Here is a 6,861-nt window from a genome sequence, read left to right as displayed (position 1 = left end):
CGGAGTTCGAACGAGAGAGTTACACCTGTTTGAATTTTGAGTTCCTGTGCTGGAAGCATGCTCGCTCGAGCGAGTTTTTCTTCGCTCGATTGAACTGCGTGATTTTCAGAGATTTTGGGAGCTTGTTTTCTACGCTCGAGCCAAGCTTCCTTCGCTCGAGTGACCAGGTCGCTAACAGACATTATAAAGTGACTTTTTTGGCCCAAAAACTTTACTTTTCTTCCTATCTTCTCCTCTAATCTTCCAAACCCGAAAACCTAACCTTCCAAACTCTTGATTTCTCTACTTTTTACCAAAGATTCACCCCAAATCTTTCAAGAAGGTTGAAAAACAAGCATGGATCAAGACTTTTACTGATTATTTTATGATTTCATTGAAGTTTGAAGATAGGTCTTCACCTTTAGCTTCCAATCTTGAGGTAGGAGTCCTAGTTCTTCTTCAATACTTGCATTAATAGATAGATTTGTGGTATTTTGATTATATAAATACAAAATCTACATTTTTAAGCATATAGTGTTACATCATGAGATTAGGGTTTAGGGTTTGAAGTGTTGGGGTTCAATTGTTGAGTTAAGATTGTGGATTATGAACCTTAGGTGTATGATCAATGGGAAAATTGGAATAAAAAGTAGTGGTGTGAGAAGTTTTAATTTTTCTTGAAAGTCTTGATTTTTCTTGAAAATCCTAAGTTGATTCATGATGACAATTAATGATTTTGCCTAAATTGAAAGTAGAATCATGAAATTGAGGGGTTGAATTATATATATACAAGTTTAATTGAATTTTGGAAGTGTTTGAAAATTATGTAAAAATTAGCGATTAAACCTTTATTATGGATATTGTAAATCATGCTATAATATGAAATGAAATTTGGGGGGAAAGATTTGTTAATGACATGGATGACATAAACTTGGTTATGGAATGTTGAAATGGGATTTAAGAATTTACCTTGAATAATGTTGAATTGCATTTAGTGTTGTTGAATTAAGTTGTGTTGACTTATGTTGAATTAAGTTGTGTTGACTTATGTTGAATGGAATTGTGTTAAATCATGTTGGGTTATGTTGGGTTGTGTTGAATTGAGTTGTGTTGGGTTGCGTTGAGTCGGGTTGAGTTGTGTTGGGTGGTGTTGTGTTGGTACCCGTGTGGGGAGTTGAAAAAGGTTTTTGGGGGCCCACATCTTGTCGTATAGTATTCGGCAATTGTGGGGGTGGTTTTGAGTTAAAGGTGTCCAATTGCCCTGTCTAGGCTTATCGTTAGACGAATGTGGGAAAAATGATTTTTGGGTGTCCACACAGTCCTGCCGTATAATAACTGGCTAAAGTGGAAAAACGGATGGTTTTCGAAAATGTTTTGGGTGCCCACGTCCTGCCGTATAATAGCCGGCAAATGTGGGGGATGGTTCTAAAAAGTTGAAAAATGATTTTTGGGAGTTCACTTTCCGCCGTATAATAGCCGGCAAAAGGTGGAAAGTGTTATGGATTGGGTGCCCGCTATCTCGCTGTAGTAAGTTGGCAAAAGGTGGATTGTGTTGAGATATGTGTTGAGATATGTGTTGAGTTGATAATGTTATTTGTGACTTGTGATGAATCTGTGAAATTACAAATTGATGTATAATTTGGTATAAAGAGGAAATGTACATAGACATTATTTGTAAAGAACGGAACCCAAAAATGGGTAAGGGTATTATGGATTGGTGATGGTGAACATAATGAATTAGTTGTGTTTGTTAATCTTGTGTTATCCTGAAATGAAATTTGAGAGTGTAATTAACGGTGTGAATTGAGTATAGGAGAATTGTTAGTGCGTCAAAAAGGGAACTTGAAGTTATGGAGTTCTAAATAAATATAATGAGAAGAAAGGAAGAATGAAAGAAAAAAAGGAATATTAAAAATAGAAATTAAATTAAAAATATTTTGGGAATTGGTTAATAATTTTTAAATGATGTTGTTTCTCAAATATGTTTGTTTCACAAGGATCTATGATTTTTTAAGGTTAAAGGATAATTTGTAATGGCTGAAGGTTTTCTTAAAAGCGTTTAAATAATTGTCTTTCGAGAAAAAGGTACCTTATGATATTTTGAAATTATAAAATGTCACCCTACTATATGGTATCATCCTGCATGCATGATCATTTCTATCTGTGTGTTAGTTATTGATTCAGAACTATGAGATTCCTACTGGGCATTAGTGCTCACCCCTTGTTGTTTTATCTTTTACAGGAAGAAAGTTTGGATTCTTTGATTGAAGAAATTATGGAGTCCTCGAGTCCCTTTGTATAACTTCATAGTATATGTAAAGGAAATGGATCTTGTATTTGTATTTATTTATTTGTACCTTCACAGTAGAAGATTAGTATGTATTGTTGTCATTATAATATTTATTGAGAGAGAGAGCATGTATTATTTTGTTTCTATTACTCAAGGGTAATAGGCATATAAAAAAACATGGACCTAAATTATAGGCTTTTGGTAATGTTTCCGAGTAATTAAAAAGTTGGGGCGTGACATTTGCCCTCATGCAAGAGGGTCCAAATATCCGAATGTTTAACTAATTATTACAACACCAAATTAACTAGCTATTACAAGCTTTGACTGAAACTACTAATTAAGTACAACATATTACTATTTAAGCATTCAATTAAAGGACCACAGGAAAGGAAGCATCGCACATGCATGAACAAGAATATCCGCCCGAAAAACCCCTCTGTTTTGCTGCAAGAATTGTTTTGTTTTGCAGTCAAAAAATTAATTTGTTTTCACCCCAACCTCTGCTCTGTTCTGCCATGAAAATGGCACTGCTTGTCCAAAATGGAGTGGTCGGCTGACCTTGAAAAGTGGTCGGTTGGATGGAAGGGTGGGTAGCTGGCCGACCACTGATTTTTGGTACTGCCCCGCTGCTACAGAAATGAAACAGAGCAAAAATAGAATGTTTCCAGGAGGTGTGTAATGACCCAATTTTTTTTTTTAGCAGGCCTTCTCTAGAATGCTACGTGAGAATGATGAGTAGATATTACCCACTACTTACACTTTAGCTGATGTTTTAACAATTGCTCAACATCATGATGTTGAGTTAGTGGCACCGAAAAGTAGCATGTAGATGATACATTTTTTTTTTTTGGCCATTAAACACGCATGACTGAAACATCCCAGCTCAGCAAGAGCGTGTTACTCACACCACTTCAATCCACAATAGCAACGGCTTTGCACACAGGCCATCGCCTGAAACAATTGGTCCCCCTCGGACAACACACAGGAGCTAAACAAATTTCTCTCTCTTTCTCTCTATCTCTGTATATATATGTTTATCAATGTATAGCGGTAAGCAACAGCAGCAGCAGCTAGCAACGACCAATCGGCGACTGGCGACCAAGCAGAGCCGAACTGTTGTCAAGCTGTAATTAGTGAAGGACACCACGTACGCATGCCAGCGTGGTACACTATATGCACTGAAAAACTTGTTGGATCATCTTCACTTCACTTTTTCATTCCTTATTCATCCCAAATTCATGGGCGTGGTTGATTTCCACAGTATGTCATCATCTATTTGCACGATCAAATCTGTATCTTCTTATAAACCCCGTTGCTTCTCATTTGAAAGAAATCAGTCAGGGGTCACTTGTATGGCATCCACCATACCCATTCAACAAGTCCAAACTAGTCGTTAGCAACATTTGATTTTCTTTTTTATTTTTTATATTTTTTTGACTGTTAGTTCGTCGGAGTAGAGCAGAGAGACGCTGGAAATGAAGGCAGAGAAGAAGGTTGAGCAGGAGGAGGAGAGCTGTTGTTCTGTGGCGCCACGCGTCGGAGTGCCATTGGCGGCCGCAACGTTGGAAACTTCGTCTCTCTAACTGGACTCCGGCCTGTCGTTGGTGTCAACATTTGTTTGGTCGTGTCGAGTTGTGCATCTTTTCACTGTGTGGCATTGGATGTTGAAGGACGTTGCTATACATAGGGACGCAATGAGAAGGGGCAACTAGGCCATGGAGATACAATGCAGCATGATATGCCAGCAGTTGTTTCAAAACTTTCGCAGCATATAGTCGTTGGAGTTGCAGCTGGAAGGAGCCACACTGTGTTGGTAACTAAAGATGGACTCTCTTTCTCCTTTGGCTGGAACAAACATGGACAGTTGGGCACAGGTTCATCAAAGAATGAAGTTGAATCATCTCTTGTGCACTGTCTTGCTGAAGTCAGAACTGCTGCTTGTGGGACTGATTTTTCAGTGTGGTTAACTTCTGTTGAAGGAGCTTCTATTCTGACTGCTGGTCTTCCACAATATGGTCAACTTGGGCATGGAACAGACAATGAGTTATTGAGGCCAAAGTAAAGAGGTTGGTGAGAGCAACATTTTGATTGGTGGTGATCAAAATCCGACAAAATCGAAAATTTAGATTTTTACTTGTTTCCTCTTCTAGCTTGAGGTAGAGATTTTTTCTATACTTCTTTATGCACTTTTACTTGATTATATGAAGTTTAGAGTTATATATAATTTAATTAGAATTTTTGGAAAATTTGTGATTTATTTGCTTAAAAAGAAAATTTTGAGAAAAACAAAAAGTTGATGCCCAAATTGCGAAAGTGTAAACTTGAAATATGTTTGTAAGGTTATGAAAGAGCTATGTTTTAAATTTGAACAAAAATGGACTTCGACTCGATTGGTTTTGAAATTTTTACTGGTTTGTGACTAAAAAAGCATTTTTAAAGAAAACAAAGGAATTACATTTAATTTTGGGAGCTTTTGATCAAAATAGGATGTCATAGTTGAATAATGCTTGGAGAATGAGTTTGGAAAGAAAATGATATTTTCTTGGGCATTAAAGAAATTATTTTGCTTAATGTATATGTTGGAATAAAACTGACACGGTTAGAAATGGACCTTGAGAGGTTACCAGACGTGATTGTGATATGAAAACTGATGTAGTTGTTCATATTTGATAAGATATGGAATAGATTGTATTTATCAGAATTTTTATGGAATTTAATTGTTTAAATATCGGTTTGGAAATATCTGTTTTGGGCTATCGATGGAGGATAGCCATGATTGTTGTAGAAATGCATGAGACTTAGGTAAATTGAACCACATTCCTCATTTGTTGCATTGGACATTGCATTACATTCATTCCATTGGAAATGTATCTGTTTTTGAGAAATGTTTAGAAATGTATTTGTTTCCGAAAAGATGAATACTTGGTGAATCTGGATAGGGGGTGTAGAACCGCGCGGTTAGGTGTCGAGCTTTTTGGTTTACTGGTAAAAATGACAGTGGTAGTGCATTTAGGCTTACTTGCAGACACTCACCTAGAGATTCACAGGGCCCATATTCATGTAACAAATATGGTTTAAAATGGAAATGGTTTTATATTTGTTGTGCATCTCAGCATTGCATGTTTTATAAAAAGAGAGATAAACTGTTTTATCATGAGCATGGCATGAGCATACTCCTCTTTAGTCTTGTCATTGTTCATATGTTGTGTAGTATATCTCTACTGGGTTGTGGCTTACCCTATAAGGGAAATCATTTCAGGTACAGGTGCTATGCCTTCGCCAAGGCATTGACTTGGGAGGACTCGGAGCTGAGGCTTCATTGTTGTTTTATTGTTATTTGTTGAATGTAAGCCAAGGGCTGTATTTGTGTTGAGTTGAAACTCCATTTTGTGTAACCAAGAATGTTCTTGGATAAATTTGTAAGCTTGTAGGGCACTTATTATCTGTTTGGCTTCCATTTCATACTTGTTGTAAAATGCATGTTTGGGATTAGAATTGGGGCATTGAGATGTGAACAACATGTGTTTGGCATTTGGAATTTAATGGAAATGGGTGTATGGATTAGTTAGCTATATATATGTGTTTGTCTATCAGGTGGGTTTTGTTGCATAAATAGATATATCATGCCCAATTTTTGGGGCGTTACAAGGTGTTTGTCTTTTATGCCTCTCCCTATCATGAAACTGATCAAGGGAGGGATAGGCTCTATTTACAAACCATCAATTAACGCAAACTCGTTGCATGATGATATATGAATTGACGAGACAAAGGTTTAATAAATGAAAATAAAAGAATAACAAAATCTCCTCCCTATCATGGAGTTACCTCAAGGGAAGTGGTAGACATCGTTCTCAAATCATTAACATCACTAAAGAATATGTAATGACTCGAGATGCAATAGGTTCAATTAACGTCTAATTGAACCCAAACCAATTTTATTACTATTGCTACCACTTTTAATCCAATTTTATTAGCCTCTTTGTATTACCTTTCCATCCTTTATTCATTTTGTCTAAAGTGATTGTTATGTCCACTAAAGAAGAAAAGTGTCAAACAAGAGGTTGCCCTTAGCATGAGAGAGATGTAATGCCTTGGTAATGAATCTCCGAAGAGATTAAACCATTAAATATGGAAGGTCTCTTTCTCATGCTTTATCAATCGTTTGAAACAATTCTTAAACAAAGAAAACCAGAAAAGGAGGGAGGTTGTAGAGATGCTTATTACAAGTGTGAGTATATGTATGAAAACTATGAAATAAAAGCTATCAACTCAAATAGGTTGGTGTCTAAGGCCTAAACCACCAAACCTATAAGGACTTACAACAACACAAGCCTAATATGCAAAGCATAAATGAAGTTAACACATCAAAATAGTCCCAAAATTAGTAAAAACAATGCTAAAAATTAACTTAGAAAGCTAGAAAAAGTAAGCAAAAAAATGAGAGAGGATTAAAGCTAGTAAGCAAGCCTAAGGAATGGTAGCTAACCCCTCTATTTTTTAGACCTTAAAACCACATATTTTAGCCTCTGAAAACAATGAAAATCAGTGACCAAAAGTTGAGAAATAAGGAGGAAACACAAGGATAAAAGCTT

At 36.3% G+C, this 6,861-nt stretch overlaps 1 long non-coding RNA gene across 1 annotated transcript; it reads left to right on the top strand.

Annotated features, from left to right (window-relative positions):
- Window positions 1-3,472: 3,472 nt before the first annotated feature.
- Window positions 3,473-5,840, top strand: LOC145804149 (uncharacterized). The gene is made up of 2 exons (XR_014345768.1): window positions 3,473-4,425; window positions 5,529-5,840. It is a non-coding gene; the product is annotated as an uncharacterized LOC145804149 (long non-coding RNA).
- Window positions 5,841-6,861: the final 1,021 nt, after the last annotated feature.

This window comes from Camellia sinensis, chromosome 12, assembly GCF_055761805.1.
Source record: "Camellia sinensis isolate YWXY chromosome 12, ASM5576180v1, whole genome shotgun sequence".
Classification (NCBI taxonomy): Eukaryota; Viridiplantae; Streptophyta; class Magnoliopsida; order Ericales; family Theaceae; genus Camellia; species Camellia sinensis.
The sequence above is the reverse complement of the archived record's forward strand: the minus strand, read 5'-3'. Positions and strand labels throughout refer to the sequence as shown.